The 17927-nt window shown below is 38.6% G+C and overlaps 1 long non-coding RNA gene across 7 annotated transcripts; it reads right to left on the bottom strand.

Annotated features, from left to right (window-relative positions):
• Positions 1 to 282: 282 nt before the first annotated feature.
• LOC102619004 (uncharacterized) lies at positions 283 to 8919 on the bottom strand. 7 transcript variants are annotated; one of them, XR_008053622.1, is made up of 6 exons: positions 7572 to 8919; positions 7223 to 7404; positions 6625 to 7133; positions 1123 to 1222; positions 926 to 1027; positions 283 to 830 (listed from the first exon to the last, which is right to left on the bottom strand). It is a non-coding gene; the product is annotated as an uncharacterized LOC102619004 (long non-coding RNA). The 7 variants fall into 7 exon arrangements; XR_008053623.1 differs by lacking the exon at positions 6625 to 7133 and adding an exon at positions 1542 to 1924 and having other exon boundaries at positions 1123 to 1319; XR_008053621.1 differs by lacking the exon at positions 6625 to 7133 and adding an exon at positions 1542 to 1924.
• Between the last annotated feature and the right edge of the window lie 9008 nt (positions 8920 to 17927).

The raw sequence follows: 17927 nt of genomic DNA, 5'->3' as shown, positions 1-17927 counted from the left end.
TCTCTTCTCAAAAAGAGCTATGTAATTTAACATTTATGTAATATTTATATTGCCCCAGCTCATATCATATGATGCATAGACATTACTGATTACTGGTAAAGGAAATTGCGAAACCTTAAGGACAAAACCGTATTGCCAAGTGCAAGAATCGTCATCTTGGATCCAAGGATTTCTGGTTAATAAATAATATCTAGAGATATTTAGAACTAGCTTATGAATTGAAACTTGTAAAATGAATGCATAGCCATGTATAGATGGAAATGTTTCTCTCGACAAACAAACTGACAACCAAAATCCACAATTATTATTATTATTAGGCAAATGTTAAGTTACATTTAATGATAATTTACGCCACTCACACACATTATACGAGTCCCACACTATTCTTGTGGTGTAAGTTACAGCTGAATGTAATTTAAGTACTCCCTTATTATTATTATTATTATTATGTTTGTTGAAAGCATGCATGTACAGTAATATCTCTGCAGTTATTCATTGCATATATATAGTGGGCATGGGCATTGGCATGCCAGCCTTTTTGCTCCAATATCCAAGCCGATCAGCACATACATTCACACCCCTATGCAATGGGAATGGGGTCTCACGTCTCTCTTTTAGCCCTTTTTCCCCTCCAAATATGAATATGATACTTCAACTTCGCCTTTTTATCAACCGACAGCGATATTTGACTTGGCAGGCTCTGAAACAGGTCACCACTCACCACTTTGCATTGGTAAAACATCCAAGGAAAGCAGCCCATCTCAATTTGCAAGCAAGGCTATGCCTGTGAATTTATGAGCAGATATTGCATGAAGTAGTCCAAAGTTCCCCTGCAAGTTTGGAGTCACAGAAAAGTGCAGAAGAGTTCAGTGTCCAAAAAAATATACTCCAGATGTTTCCTGAAATGAACAGGCAAATAACTCACTTTCACTTCAACTGGTAGTTTAGACTTTAGAGACTTCTAAATGCTAGGCATCTAATATGACTCGTTCACTCCCCCATGATGATGGGTTTTATTGAAGGGGAACTAGAGTTTGAAAATGATAAGCAAAAGTTATGTTCATATACCACACATGAGAGTAACATAGTTATTATAGAAAAAGCAAGTAAGATAGAATGGACCTGATAATTTTCATGCATACGTATAACAATTTAAGCAGGGAAAGCCTGTTGGAGGTCGAAGGCTTGCATCAAGAGCAGATTTGATCCCACTTTCAGGTAACTGCAATAGGCCCAGAAGCTTCAGTACGGAAATACCATAAGAGACATAATCGAAGGAACTAATTCTCACACCGTGTTGGTTTTTACTACTGCAGGATCTGCAGCATTTCAGTATTGAATAAATCCACAAACTAAATTATCAAGTGAAGCAGAAACAATCATTTAACGAAATTAATTAAAACAAGAGAATATGGCTGTACATATAAACAAAAACGATATTAAATATAAGAAAATGTTCGACTTGCCTATATGTAGCATCAACTCCAAACAGTTTAACCTGATTTAACTAAGAAGTTAAAAACATAGATGTAAACACATACATGACTGATACTGTTTGAGGGAAATACTCCGACGAGACCAGACGTGATGAGCAGATGTTTGGTGGCAGAAGTCTGTGAGCAGGTGTGTCCTGTAAGAGCCAGGTAGCAGGGGAACAGGGGCAGGAATATCCTGCTCATCCACGAGCACATCATCCGCGAGGCCAATTTCCTGTAAGAAGCATAAAGCCATTCCTGCTGTATTCTCGCTAAGGGTTTATTCGAGGAGACTCGGTCAACGACAGTTGGCAAGGCATGCTCTCCAGCCCGAGAATCTAGGCACGAAGGCCACGCAACCACCCACGACTACGGAAATGGGGAATCCACGTTCGAGAGGTGGGAGGATAACGGGCGTAGACTGCGGAAAACTGGGATTCAGAGGAAGCCTATAAAAAGGTAGCCAACGAAGGTAAAAGGGTTAGCAATTTTGAGATTAGAAGAGAGATAAAAGCAATTCTAAAAGAGAGAAAACAACCTAACAGCCATAAGATTTGTGGCAAGCGTTCCCCGAACCTTCATATCTGACTTGAGTATCGGAGGGTTTGCACCGGGAAAACAACCGGCGTACTCTGACCTGTCTGTGTGCGCAAGAACCTCTAGAGAAGAAGTTTTACGAGGAGAGATCCTGGTCGTGGTGAAGTTGATCGAGCAGAGACCCTGGTCGTAGAACGAGGACAACCAGAATCTCGCATCAACATTTTGGCGTCGTCTGTGGGGAGCTGAGCAAAAAGCTTATTTTGATAGCAATAAGAGAAGGGAAGTAGTTAAAAAGCAATGGAGGCAGGAGGAAGTAGTGCACAAGGTCGTAGAACCTTCATATCTGCTTTTCAAATGGAAAAGCAGATGGAGACCTTGACAACCATCCTGCATGAGCCGCGGAGCGAACGAAGGGTAACCTAGGAAGAAAGGGTGAGAGGTGATGGAGTGACACCAGGTCCCGATAATACGAGGAGAAGTCAGACCACCGGGAGACTTGGTGGTGAAAGAGGTAACATACCCATGCGGGGAGAATTCCATAGAGAGGAAGAGCAGTCCCCGGCAAGACAGATTTTTGACGAGGACGATGGGGTGGCGAATGCAGAGGAAACAGTGCTGAGGCAACATTTGCATGATGTAGAGCAAGAGCGGAATCAAGTTGCAGCACGTGACCCTGGTTGTGCAGTACAGTTGGAGGAGGAGGTGCGCAGACTAGCGCAGATAATTGACGACATGCAAGGAAGGAGCAGAGCTCCTGGTTGGAGGATAATGCTGGACGGAGAATCACCGCTCGCAGTAGAGATCATGAGGGCAGTTATTCCGAGAGATTTCCGCCTCCCAGACCTTAGATATTCGGGAAGAACTGATCCGTTGGTACACATAGAGCGCTTCAACGACATAACTAGGGTACAGTGATTATCTCAATCCCAAAGGTGCAGGGTGTTCCCACTATCCCTTGAGGGACGTGCACGAGAGTAGTACAGGAAACTTCCTCGGGGCAGCATTAAAACCTTCGAGCAGATATGCCAGGAATTTGCAAAGCAGTTTAGTGGGGCAATGGCACCAGAGGATGACATGATGGAGCTGAAAAACATGAAGCAGGGAGAGCAAGAAATCCTTCGGGAATTCATCAAGAGGTTTCATCGTGTTGTCCTCGACTTGGGAGCATTCAACCACCCTCAGGCGTTAAGGGGATTGAAAGAAGGGGTGAAGATAGGAAGGCTGTGGTACAACTTGAGAAGCCCGGTTATTCAGACGTATGCGGCCGCATACGAGCAGGCTAAGAGAGACATTGAGATTGAAGAGGAGAAGGCCGCACGGATTAAAACAGACCAGTTAGATGGGTTGGGGAGGAAAGAGAAGAAAGCATTACCAGGGAATAGGCCGATTAGGAGAATGGATCACCAGACCTCGGGTAGTGGAGCAGGAGGTCGGGTAACTGCTCACCACCCTCATCAGAGGCCACCATAGTATCAGCGCAGCAGGGCGCAACCTCCTCGTTCCCCAGCTAGGGAGCCTTGGAGAAGACATGATTCGGCATATGGTGGTCTTCATCAACATCCCCACGGTAGCAGAGGGAGCAGACCAGAAGTACTGCCAATGCCACCAACTCAGAACGGAGCAAACAGAGAAAGAGCAGTGCACCTGATCGACCAAAACCAGGACTATGGGCGATATACTTCCTTGAAGATGTCCCTGGATGAGGTGTATGAAGCCATAAAGGATCGAGGGCTGCTGTACCTCCCTGCCCCAATAACAAAGCCATCCAGCAGGAGGGATATGGGACGCTATTGTAAGTTCCATGGCACTCCTGGCCACACCACAGCAGATTGCAGGGATCTCAAGACCCAGGTTGAAGATTTGGTAAGAAATCGATATCTGGACGAGTTTATAGATGAGACATTCTCAATGGTAGCATCAACAAGTGAAGGGGAGCAGAGTGACAGGAATTTGAGGCGCGAGCAGCCCACAGTAAGGGTGATAGCCGAGGGCCCAACATTGGCTGAAGATTCCAACAGGTCGAGGAAGAATTATGCTAGATACGCCATGACCAGCAAAGAGGTATTCTTCAACACCCCAGCAGCCAAACGTGCAAGAGTTAGGCAAGTGCCAATCATGTGGACAGATGAGGATGAGGAAGGGATTTTATACCCTCATGAGGATGCTTTGGTCATCAAGGCCACTGTTGCTAGCAAAAAGTTTGACAGGATATTGGTTGACACAGGGAGCTCAGTTGACGTATTATTTAAGTCAACCCTGGAGGAGATGGGAATAGCAGACCGGAAGCTGGAATATACCAACACCTCCCTGAAAGGGTTTGGGGGAGGAAAACTGATCCCTCTAGGCATGGTCGAGCTGCCGATCGCAATTGGGAGCTCCCCGACGGAAAGGACAACGATGCTGGACTTTGTGGTGGTAGACGAAGAAGGTCCTTACCAGATGATCCTAGGCCGGCCATTTCTAAGGATGAGCAAAACAATGCTGTCCAACCACTATCTGGCTCTGAAGTACCGGGCGAATGAGATAGTTGGAGTGGTACGAGGAGACCAGAGAATCGCACGAAGCTGTTACTCCTCGACAGCAAGGGAATCGATGCAGATAACATCCCTTGATACCCGAGTGGAAGCCAGGAATGGCAGCTAGTTAGACCCGGAGTTTACAAGCTGGTTCGCACAGATGGCCACGAGGTGAAACGCCCATGGAGCGCAGCACACCCTAGGAAATATTTTTAGTAAGACTTGTTCATATTTTAAAGTTATTTCTGCTCGTGCCTATTGTTTTCTATTTTTTATTTCTTATTTCAAATCAATCTCATGTAAGCCGAATTCAATAATAAATGAATCAATGAGGAGTTTCAGCCAACCGTACTGTTCAAGAAATTATCCAAGGCATGCAAAGGCTCGACAAGTCTCAAAGCCTGTTTATGGCGAGACCAGAAGCCAAACGTGCCAGGATCTGCTCGGCCGCGAGAAGGCTAGCAAAATCCCAAGCTTTGAAGAAATTACCTAAGGCATGCAAAGGCTCGACAAGTCTCAAAGCCTGTTTATGGCGAGACCAGAAGCCAAGCGTGCCAGGATCTGCTCGGCCGCAAGAAGGCTAGCAGAATCCCAAGCTTGAAGAAGTTACCTAAGGCATGCAAAGGCTCGACAAAGTCTCAAAGCCTGTTTATGGCGAGACCAGAAGCCAAGCGTGCCAGGATCTGCTCGGCCGCGAGAAGGCTAGCAGAATCCCAAGCTTTGAAGAAATTACCTAAGGCATGCAAAGGCTCGACAAAGTCTCAAAGCCTGTTTATGGCGAGACCAGAAGCCAAGCGTGCCAGGATCTGCTCGGCCGCGAGAAGGCTAGCAGAATCCCAAGCTTTGAAGAAATTACCAAAGGCATGCAAAGGCTCATCAAGTCTCAAAGCCTGTTTATGGCGAGACCAGAAGCCAAGCGTGCCAGGATCTGCTCGGCCGCAAGAAAGCTAGCAGAATCCCAAGCTTTGAAGAAATTACCTAAAGCATGCAAGGGCTCGACAAAGTCTCAAAGCCTGTTTATGGCGAGACCAGAAGCTAAGCGTGCCAGGATCTGCTCGGCCGCGAGAAGGCTAGCAGAATCCCAAGCTTTGAAGAAATTACCTAAGGCATGCAAAGGCTCGACAAGTCTCAAAGCCTGTTTATGGCGAGACAGAAGCCAAGCATGCCAAGATCTGCTCGACCGCTCGAAGGCGAGCAGAATCCCCAAGCATCGAAGAAGTCACTAAGGCATGCAAAGGCTCACCAAGTCTCGAAGCCTGTTTATGGCGAGACAGAAGCCAAGCATGCCAGGATCTGCTCGACCGCGCGAAGCCGAGCAGAATCCCAAAGCATCGAAGAAGTCACTAAGGCATGCAAAGGCTCACCAAGTCTCGAAGCCTGTTTATGGCGAGACAGAAGCCAAGCATGCCAGGATCTGCTCGACCGCGCGAAGGCGAGCAGAATCCCCAAGCATCGAAGAAGTCACTAAGGCATGCAAAGGCTCACTAAGTCTCAAAGCCTGTTTATGGCGAGACAGAAGCCAAGCATGCCAGGATCTGCTCGACCGCGCGAAGGCGAGCAGAATCCCCAAGCATCGAAGAAGTCACTAAGGCATGCAAAGGCTCACCAAGTCTCAAAGCCTGTTTATGGCGAGACCAGAAGCCAAGCGTGCCAGGATCTGCTCGACCACGAGAAGGCGAGCAGAATCCCAAGCATTGAAGAATTCACTAAGGCATGCAAAGGCTCGTCAAGTCTCAAAACCTATTTTATGGCGAGACAGAAGCCAAGCATGCTAGGATCTGGTCGACCACGTGAAGGCGAGCAGACTCCAAAGCATTCGAAAAAATTTTCTGAGGCATGCAAAGGCTCGTCGAGTCTCAAAGCCTGTTTTATGGCAAGACAGAAGCCAAGCATGCCAAGATCTGCTCGACCACGTGAAGGCGAGCAGACTCCAAAGCATTCAAAAAAATTTCCAAGGCATGCAAAGGCTCACCAAGTCTCAAAGCCTGTTTATGGCGAGACCAGAAGCCAAGCGTGCCAGGATCTGCTCGACCACGAGAAGGCGAGCAGAATCCCAAGCATTGAAGAATTTACTAGTGCATGCAAAGGCTTACCAAGTCTCAAAGCTTGTTTATGGCGAGACCAGAAGCCAGGCGTGCCAGGATCTGCTCGACCAAGCGAAGGCGAGTAAACCACCAAAGTTTCCAGTCTTGATTCGTTTCACTCTCAACACTAGAAACTGGGGGACCAGTATTTGAGGGAAATACTCCGACGAGACCAGACGTGATGAGCAGATGTTTGGTGGCAGAAGTTTGCGAGCAGGTGTGTCCTGTAAGAGCCAGGTAGCAGGGGAACAGGGGCAGGAATATCCTGCTCATCCACGAGCACGTCATCCGCGAGGCCAATTTCCTGTAAGAAGCATAAAGCCATTCCTGCTGTATTCTCGCTAAGGGTTTATTCGAAAAGACCCGGTCAACGACAGTTGGCAAGGCATGCTCTCCAGCCCGAGAATCTAGGCACGAAGGCCACGCAACCACCCACGACTATGGAAATGGGGAATCCACGTTCGAGAGGTGGGAGGATAACGGGCGTAGACTGCGGAAAACTGGGATTCAGAGGAAGCCTATAAAAAGGTAGCCAACGAAGGTAAAAAGGTTAGCAATTTTGAGATTAGAAGAGAGATAAAAGCCATTCTAAAAGAGAGAAAACAACCTAACAGCCATAAGATTTGTGGCAAGCGTTCCCCGAACCTTCATATCTGACTTGAGCATCGGAGGGTTTGCGTCGGGAAAACAACCGGCGTACTCTGACCTGTCTGTGTGCGCAGGAACCTCTAGAGAAGAAGCTTTACGAGGAGAGATCCTGGTCGTGGTGAAATTGATCGAGCAGAGACCCTGATCGTAGAACGAGGACAACCAGAATCTCGCATCAACAGATACATGACGAGATTTATCCATCAAACCAAACTGTTGGTGAAGCTCGTACGGGAAAAGAAGCAAACATTCTATAACATAAAAAAATAAAATAGAAAAATCTGAAAATATTATGACGCGTTACTTACATTTGGGATACTCATTGTTATGAGCACATGGATAACATTTTGATTTCAGGAGCACTTCCCAGTGACAGTCGCATTGTCAACCTGCACACCACACTGAAGAAGATATAGTTAATGCAATGGCAATTCTGCTAAGAAAGAAAAATGAGGTCCAAAATAGAAACTATAACAAATGGTAACGCAGGGCTTCCCTTTGTAGAACTATTCTCCCCTGTTTATTGATTGAGATGCCGTTAAGCTCAGTTTCAGGCAACAACATTCATTTTAAGACACTTCCTTCCGTTTTGGCATCTTTTCTGACATCATTATGTTGGGCATGTTGATGCATCAAATGTGAAAAGTGATGTTATTATCAACTAATAGAAAGCAAAAGAGAAAAAAAACCTTTTTGGGAAAAGTTCTCTCGCATTTTGTTGAGATATACCAATTTTTACGGTCGCTGAAAGATTCTGTACATGTAAGTACATCACTCACTGGAGATACCAAATGTTGTGCCATAATGTAGAGAGTTATAGTCCGTCACAAGCACTATACGAGTTAATTTGTAAAATGAAAATCAGGTCACAGGCATACAAATCCTTCTCCAATGAAGATTTTATGAAAAGGAGGGTCAAACATTGAATCACTCTGTTCACTGAACAAAGGTCAGTAGTACTACACATCAACAGAAGATTAGTAGTACTACATTTCGATGTGTGAAGGATGTAACATGCACTATTCTGAAAGGAACTGGGCTGCTTCTGAGAAGTGGTAGTAGAAGTTAGTCAGAAAGCATCAAATAAATATATGACAATTCTTGGAGTAGGAACCCGGGCGTGCAACCAACCACTGCAAGGATACATTATAACTTGTAACACTATCAGAATTTCGTTGCATATATACAAATATAACTGAAGCCACCTAATGCAACAAGCAAGACAGCAAGGAAGCATATCATTCGCGCAACAGAAATATGAGCACTGTGGATGGAAAACGCAACACAAAAGATAAGATGTGCTTATGGGAGGAATTCATTTGCATAACCATAAAGAGAGATTGAGCTGCTTAATATCAGCTTTTGAGGAGACAGTCCTACAAGCAAAAACAGTGACAGAAGTAAACAATGTAATGACAACACTACCCTGGGCCTTACTCAGGGGGTGGCAGGAAAAGATTCGGAATATACTCAATTATATAAAATGATACACGTACTCTTCCTGGTTTGATATGCTTAATTTATAACTTTTCCAGTTGAAGATATAAAGAAATGACATTGAAATAAAAATTGAAAACGCATAGCTTAGGAGCTAGATTATCCTCGGAACTAAATGAAGTATATATATGAGCTCTGGACTTTTAGTAAGTCATCAGTGCGGTTGCTGCGGTGAGGTTGGGGTAGATGTGGGAGAAAAGAGACAATTGCATCGGCAAATTGGACACGAGTAGTGGGAATACAACCATTTCTGTATGCATTGCGAATGGAAGCCATGCTTACACCTTTCCAAAACCTGAATTACGTCACCCGCTACAAATTCGGACAAGCAAATGACACACTCGGCCTCTGCTCCTGTTAATTTGATCCCAGCTGAATACACCACCAGCGTGGGAGCTGCTGCTGCCTCAGCACTTGGCTTATTATTATTTCTCTGCTGCTGATGTTGGTTTTGGGGGGAGGGGGAGGGGGTACGGCGTTGTTGGTCATAATTGTTATTATCACGTAAGAAGCAGCGGATGGCAGTATTGAGAGCCAAAGCACATGTAAGAGCACAGAAGAGTACTATGAGGATGAGTGTAGCGTTCGCTTCGAAAGCATCTGACGAGTTGGAGTAAGGCTTCCACTTACAAGTATCCTGATCAAGACCACATGTTGATGTTGCTGCTGCTGCTGCTGCTGGGTATGATAGGCTCTGATTTTTAGCCAGTGCCGTTGGTGGTGAGGGAAGTGGTCTCATTTTAATTTTATGCTTTTTGAGTTGGACGACGGAATTATCAATTATGAAGGAAGGCTCTGGACTTGAGGCAGTTGGGTGACTACAACAGAGAGAGAAAGAACCAGAAAAGAAGGGGGGAATAGCGTGCGAGTACAGACTGATGAGATGATTAATAGACACAACAAGAATTATTGCATACGTGCACATGAGGTAGAGGTATTTCTACCGTTTCTTTTCCTTGTTAATTAATGTCTCAAAATGATTCTTATGTTGATGATGTAAATTGTAATTGTAATGCTTCTTAAGAGCAAGATTTGGTCTCAGATCTGTCCCAGTACTCCAACCTACGGTGGGGTCTTCTGCTGATTGCTGTTCCATTTTCTTTATTTTAAATAATTATGTCAATTTAATTTATAATTTAAACTGTCACATGCGAGTGAGATGCATGTGGAAGGAAGTTGATATAAGTCAAGCGTTTCAATAATGAGGGAGATGCTGCTATGGATAGCAATAACAATGTGCCTGCCGCACATAGTACCAATCAACGGAAAGACCAATGGGGCGTGATCTGTGTAGTGCTCCTTCATATTCAAAAAATGGGCCAAAAAATTTATATAAAAAAAGGGGAAAAAAAATGCGCTCAAGAAAAGTAGGGCATGTCTTTTGCATATTTTATACTTACGATTTGCCTTGCCTTTAGCCTTTTGTTTGAAAACGTATCTCCAACGTGACATGTCTCTGTTGATCATTTATGAATTATGATTAGCCAGGCTGCTTTTGCTGCTGAGCGGCTATCGGCGAGGTTAGAAAACCCGTAATTACAACCAAACATGCAGTGTTAATTAATGTGTGTTCAGCTTGATAGGAATGTAAAAAACGAAAGGATAAGGGCATCGATGATTCGATATCAATACCATTAGTTACAATTTTGTCAGAGAACACAGAAACACTAGCTGATTCGTATGTGTTTGGTTGTATTAGCAGAAGATTACAAAAGACGTGGAAACATCTCCAAGTCCCATCAGCATCCGCTGCAGTCGTATATGAACCACCGGAGCAGTCAGAGTGATGAGGTCCACGTAGTAAATGCTTGTCCACCCAAAGGCTGAGACAAATATGTTCCACGCCACGGGTGTCATGTCGTTGAGAAGCGCCCCCACCTGGCCCGCGTTAATGCTTAAGAGTACTGGAACCTTTCCTCTCAAAACGGGCGTTTAGGAAGCACTGTTTTTTATTTACCAATTATTTGTCCTTAACGTTATTTGATGTATATGAGTGAACGAAAAAGGAGGCATTCAAGGTACACTGAAGATTTTTCATACAAATACGTAAGCCTTTTATCTCTTTTTTTTTTTTTTTTTAATATTATTATTATATATAAGCGACCACCGACAACACAGGTTCAAGTAATGCAAATATTAAAGATAATTATCATTCTGCTACCCTCATTTTAAGTAAATATCAAAGTAATCAAACTTAACTAGAAGACTACCAAAAGACTCCCTCAAATTTACATGAAATATACTTAAATACCTGACTTCCATGGTAATAAGAATAATAGTTAAATATAAGTTCATAAAATTATTATTTCTAATTAAATATTATTGATAATTATTGTTATATTAATTAAGCTAAAAGATAATAATTTAGACAACTAAATAAAATAACTTATATTTGTTTAATTAATTGTTTAATAGACTACATTACATTAAAGTTTAACTTTGTAATTGTTTTTTTGTAATGAATATTGAAAGCATAATACTAAAGGGTGAAATTTTCCAAATAAAGATTAAGGAAATTTTTTCCAGCTTTATAAATAGAAATTTATAGCAAACCAAATATTAGATTTGAATTTTTCAATCTCCTATCATCTTCTTTCCTTTATTTTTATTTCATCTTATTTTTTTAGTCAATTGCATAAATTAATTGGGCATAATAAATTCATTCGCAAGCACGAATCAACAAGTAACAAACCGTTTTTCTTTTTCTATTCTTAAAAAATGTCAAGATCATTCCAATCAGTGTTGGTACTACGGTGTTAATTTTCTTAATACCATTTTGTAGTAATAGTAAAGATAGATAATAAAAGCGATAATAATAATAATAATAATAATAATAATAATAATAATAATAATAATAATAATAATGAAGTAATGAGATTAAAGATATTATTTTGAAAAAATATATGGGTAAAAGTTTTATACGAATTGGAAAAAAATTAATTCTTAATGTGATTGATTTTGAAGATAAATAAGTAAAATTAATTAAAGTGATAAAATAGACATAACATCCATAAAATTCAAAAGCTTAGGTATAAGTAAATTTAAATTAATTTTAAGAAATCTCATACAGTCAAGTGATCCTTAAAAAAAAAAAGGATGTTTCAACACAAATAGATTAAAAAAATAGAAATATGAAACTCAAAACTAGTAATTAATTAGTTGGAGCTTTAGAATACAAAAATGAGAAAGTTTAACCAATATTGCGGACTTCTCTATGCTATTGGAATCTAACAAAAAAAATAGGAACATCAATCCAAAACTAGTGGTTAATTAGTTGGAGATTTAGAAATAAAAAATGAGAAAGGGTAGCCCAAACTAAAGACTTATCTATAATGTTGGAATTGATTAAAAAAAAAAAAGTAGGAATATGAAATCAAAACTAGTGGGTAATTAGCTAGACATTTAGAACCAAAAAATGAGGAAGCATAATCAAAATGAAAGACTTATTTATAATATTAGAATTTGACCAAAAAAATAGGAATGTGAAACCCAAAATTGGTGCTTAATTAATTGGAACTTTAGAGTCCACATATGAGAAAGCTTAATCAAACATAGAGATTTATCCATATTGTTGGACTCTGGCCGGAAAAATAGAAAAAATGAAACTCAAAATTTGTGACTAATTAGTTGGAAAGTTAAAACTCAAATATGAGAAAGCTTATCCAAAACTAGAAATGGATGAAATCAATTTTTAATAACCAACCAATATATTGGTATTTAACCAAAAGTGTAAAAATGTAATTATTTTATAATTTTTTTTTGTAATTCATTATACTATATTTAAAATATAATTTATTGAAATTTTCTTTATCATTCAACATCTATTTATGTTAATTATTTACAATTTTTTTTAATCTTTTTCTTAAATAATTTTTTACGGCAAGAACAAATTGATTTTATGCAGGTAGTAAAATCGGTTGTCTGAGATACGGTCGCTGTACTGTAGGATTACCATCTGAAAGCAAATTAAGGCAATACACAATCAATATGTATATACATGCAATCGTGCACACAGCAAGCAGGAAGGAGAAATGCAACGCAAATTTAATGCCCTGTTGCCTTGCCTCCCAGGGAATTGAGCTGTGCACACCAATGGCATTATACGTTGCGATCGGCTCATAATTTTAATGATTAGTAATGACAAATTCTTGGCGAGGGTGGGCCATAAGGGCCATGTCAATGCCCATGCCCACACTTAACGCGTTTGGGTGAAGGCTGGTCTCTTCACATTCATTCTTTACCCAGATGCATGGTTTATGGCTGTATCTTCTTTTAACTATATTATAGATGTGATATGACTCCTGCTTTGGGTGTGCTTCATCCTTCTCTATATATCGATCAGAATCTTCAACGAGATGTTGGAAATAATCAATAGATTAATGTCTTGCATGTTAACCTTGTTTCTTTTGTGGAATTCCATTTGAGGCAACATACTATTAGTATTTTTGAGTTTATATTTTGTTTGCTTTACCACCATATAGACAAAATTATTAAATATAAGTGTTGAGTGTTTTTGGTTTAGTACTTTTTTCTTATAAACTATGATAAATTATACTTAAACATATTGACGACATATCATTTTTTAGTGAGATTTATTGTATTAATTGTTGAAAATTGGAGTTTAGGTGTTGGAATGTTTGTTCTGGATCTTAGACTAGGCTTCTCGAATTCATAGACCTCTAGATAAGCCTCTAGGTCCAAAAGTCTGGAAGTTTAGTAAATGTGAAATTAGAAGTCATGAATTTAACCCACAAAAAAAAACATAAAATTTTCACATCGGATCTCATTGGTCATTCATTGCTACCATAATAAAAAAAATTTACAAAAAAAATATGCTTGTGTGAAAATGTTATACTTCTTGGCTGCAAGACGTGTAGAGGAATATAAATTTAGGAGTTCGTAGTACAATTTGAAAATATTTAAGTTGTATTATATAAAAGGATATTTATATATTTTCACTCCATATTATCAATAAAGGCGGTAAGAAAACTCGGCCTATGCAGAGCCCAACCCGTCTTAATAAATGAATTGGTTCCCAATATTAATTCTCAATGCTTGGTTCTTCCCGAGCATGGGTCCGGGTGTGACCTAAAAAACCCGAAACTTGGATCCATTCCCAATTAATTTTTTTAATTTTAATAAATAAATTTAAAAAATAAAATATAAATAATACATTACCAATTTACAAACCCTAAACTCTCATAACACACACATAAGCCGGGGTTTTTTATTTAAATATTGTCCATTTGTCCTTAAATATCAACTTTATACCCCATTACATACATATACTTTATGAAAGTGTAAAAAGTCAAAAATAATCTAAAAAACCATTTATTTATATTTTCTTCCTCTCTCATGACTTCTACATAATAATATAACTAAAGTCAAGTATACTCGACTTTTTACTTGACTTAATTAAAATGAAATTTTTTATTTCAATTTAAGTTGAGTATTCTCGACCAATTACCGAATTTCAATGAAAAGTTGAGAATTTTTGCTGAATGAATGTTGGGCAAGGTTAAATTAAAGTTGAGTATTCTTGACTCTTTACTCGACTTACTTAAAAAAATCGAGAATTTTCCAGACAATTTTTTATTTCAACTGAAGTCGAGTATTCTCGACTATTTACCCGACTAACATCGAAAAGTCGATAATTTGGTTTTGTTGAAGTCGAGTATTATCGACTATTTAACTAACTTCGAGAATATGGTTTTAGTTTTATAAGGATTTAGTTAGGGTTATTTTTGTACTTTCTCTAATTTTTTAAAGTATATATATGTAAAATTTAAGAGTATTATAATTTAAGGCATATATTGGGTATTTTGGAGGAAATGGGGTATATCCCACGCAATTCTCCCCATAAGCCGCCACCCCCACCCATCTTCAACACTCCAAGCTAGCGTTCGATGGCTACACACCCTCACTCCTCTTCAAATGTACAAAACAAAAACCCCTTAAATCTCAATCTGATAATAAATTAATAAAAACATTTTCTTATTCTTATTGTTCTTTTTTTTTAATTTTTTCCTTTTCCCACTTCTCAGATGTGATCCTCTACAACCTACCGTGCACCGCATCTCCACATCACAGCCACGTTCGTATAGCAACCACTTTCTCAACAGCCATATCTGTCGCAATCTTTCCATAATCACAAGCGCATAGTAACTTCAGGCGATGATAATGGGCTACAAGCGTCGAGTAGCATGACATGAAGTTGTATTTACTTGTTTTACATGAGAGTATTTTGAGACTTTTATTAACCATTTTGTTAGTTGTTAGACATTTTGGGATTTTCATATGTTATATTAGTTATTGGTAATTGGTATTATAATTATGAACTTACGATATGTTACAATTCATATTGTACAGTTCCTTAGATATATTTGTCAATGTGATTATTGTTCTGCTTATTTAAGTTTTTGACAAAGAATGAGTAAATTTAGGATAGAGATTGAATGGATTTAGGTAATATTTTTATATTTATCATTTATTTAAAATTATTGACACAATTTTTTAATTCACTTATCTAGGCAGCTGAAGCCTAGATTAAAAACCTATGCCCCTGGGGTTGATATGAATCCCATGAAGAACTGACACGAGCTTAGTTAATTTAGTGTCCAAGATCGAATTTAAACCTAGAATTGAATGGAACCGCGACCCGATATTCAATGAAAGCACAAATCATGGTATATGAAGACACCATAATCAGTTATGGATGATTTAATTGATAAGTCAATAGTTTGAATGCCACGAAAATCTGATAAGTTCAAAGAGTTTGTTTAAGAACCAAATAGAATTAATTCTTTCACCAATTGCATCAAAACTGCTTTGTCTCTATTTATTGGAAGTGAGTACATTATATAGGATTTGTTACAAGAATTTTTGGAAATAAATCCTAAACCAAAATCAAATTAGAATATGAATCTAAATAAATAGGAAAGAACCTAAATCAAATCATAATCCTAATCTAAGTGAATAGGAAATAATCTAAATCAAATCAGAATCCTAATCGACTTGAATGTCTTACATCAATTAAAATGAAAACTCAGCAATTAAAAGAGAAATAACTGATTTGTTTCTTCACTAGCCTCCTTAAGAAACGGAAAAGTATCCAAAAATGAAATTAATATATTTTCTCGCCATAATGTGCAAGCTAACTTTCTATTTTATAGAAGTGATTATTTGGAAACTTCAAGAGCCTAAATCATACATTGATCATATGCGATTGCTTCAATGAGCTTTTACGAATTTGATTGAGTCCAAGTTGCTTGAATAAACCCATTAAACACTTTTTTGAATTTCTTTGCTCGAGCTCTTATGATTGGTCCAGTGGGAACTTGAATAAGATCTGAATATATCTCATCCCACGTGCTTGTGACAGTTTTGTTCTCAATCTCATCGGGGGTGTTGGGCTTGACCTGGCCTGTGTGTGGAAAAACTGGGCGTAAACCAAGGTTTTGGCATTTGCTGAAACAATATGAGCCGGTCTCCGGTAGAACCAAACTCAACCTAAACCCGATATTTTTTCATCCCTAATATTATATCATATTCTTGACTTTTGAAGTATTGAGTTATTGTTGGTGACCCAATAGTACCTAAATGCCAAGGTAAGACTCAATATTTCACATATTTGATGTAATTCCCTCATTAAATCAATCAATTGTCGCATAGATAAGTACAATAACTTTGATAAATTAACCGCATGGATAATTAATAATTATTAATTTATGAAAAAATTCCTTATATTTTGAAAATATGATCACATTTATAGTATTTATTTACCTTGATTTAGTATTTATTATATTTTATTTGAATAGTAGTTGTTTGTAAAATTCTTATTTTTCTATATTAAAAATGACATATATTTTTCATCTCAAGCTTGTTGCAAAATGATAATGCAAAATGAATTTTGTATTAAAAAAATACTTATAGATGAGATTGAATTCCAAATCAATTTAAGAAGTAGTAAATAACAACTAATAACTTATTTTACAAATGGCATACATTGACTTATCATGTGGATTTTGTTTTAAAATAGGTAATAATTAATCTATGTAGCAAATAGGACCTATAGGAAAATAGGATTTTTAAAAAATTATTATCTTATAAGTATATTGAACTATTAATTTTCCACGTTAGCTGTAAGTTGGGACTGTCAAAAACTATTATTTAATGAGATTATCAATTTTATCAAGTATTAATTTATTGAAATTGTATTAAAATGAGTATACTAATTGAGAATGAAAATTGAACTAAGAAAATGGGACTCATTAACATGCTTATTTCTAAAATAAAAGGGGGAATGAGAATCAAGCTAGTAGGCACACACCAATTTGAGAATAACTCATAGAGTTCTGATTCCTAACGGGTGTTGGGAATTAGAATATTATTCTCAAAATTGACTGTATTGCCCCCACTCAATTCTAATAATTTTCTTTTTGTCCTTCCTTTAAATATTTGAAAAAAAATAATCAAATGAGCATTGTGCACAAATCGACTGATGTGTTGCTTCTCGCCGATATCATTACTGTTATTGTTCACTATCTTGTTGTTATCGCTATGGCCATTCACTGTTAGTCATTATTGCTGCATGCTGCTATTAATCGTTGGTGATGATGATGATGATTATTGTTGTTGTTATGTTGGTGATGTTATTATTGTCGTAGTCATCGTCATCGTCGTCATCATTGTTGCTTTGTGTGTGTGTAATAATTGTTGGCCCTTATCCTTAAAATTATGAATAGACAAAGTTAAATAGTTTAATATCTATTCTCTAATTATCAATTGTTTTAAGATGAATATAACATCTTTTACTTCAAAACTTTGCAGTAGAGGTATGCTAGCATCGTAGATGGTAGAGGCCGAGCGTGACCAAGTCACAATGGTGGAGTCATAGGTGTGGCCACATCAACTAGTTGAGTGGTTGACATTGTATCAACTAGCAGTTATGTCCAAACATGGCACATTACAAATCGAGTCCCAAGGTGTCGCCGAGGTGAAGAATGTTAGTTTTATGGGGGGGCTTCAACTACCCTTAAGATTGTGAAGGGATAAAGTTAATGTCTTTTTTTGTATAACTTATCTAATGACTTAAGTGTTTATTTAATTATATAAGCTTTTTTCAATTTTTTTTGTTGTTGTTTGATTTTTTAGTAAAGCTTTTAATG

Source organism: Citrus sinensis, chromosome 3, assembly GCF_022201045.2.
Source record: "Citrus sinensis cultivar Valencia sweet orange chromosome 3, DVS_A1.0, whole genome shotgun sequence".
Taxonomy (NCBI): Eukaryota; Viridiplantae; Streptophyta; class Magnoliopsida; order Sapindales; family Rutaceae; genus Citrus; species Citrus sinensis.
The sequence above is the reverse complement of the archived record's forward strand: the minus strand, read 5'-3'. Positions and strand labels throughout refer to the sequence as shown.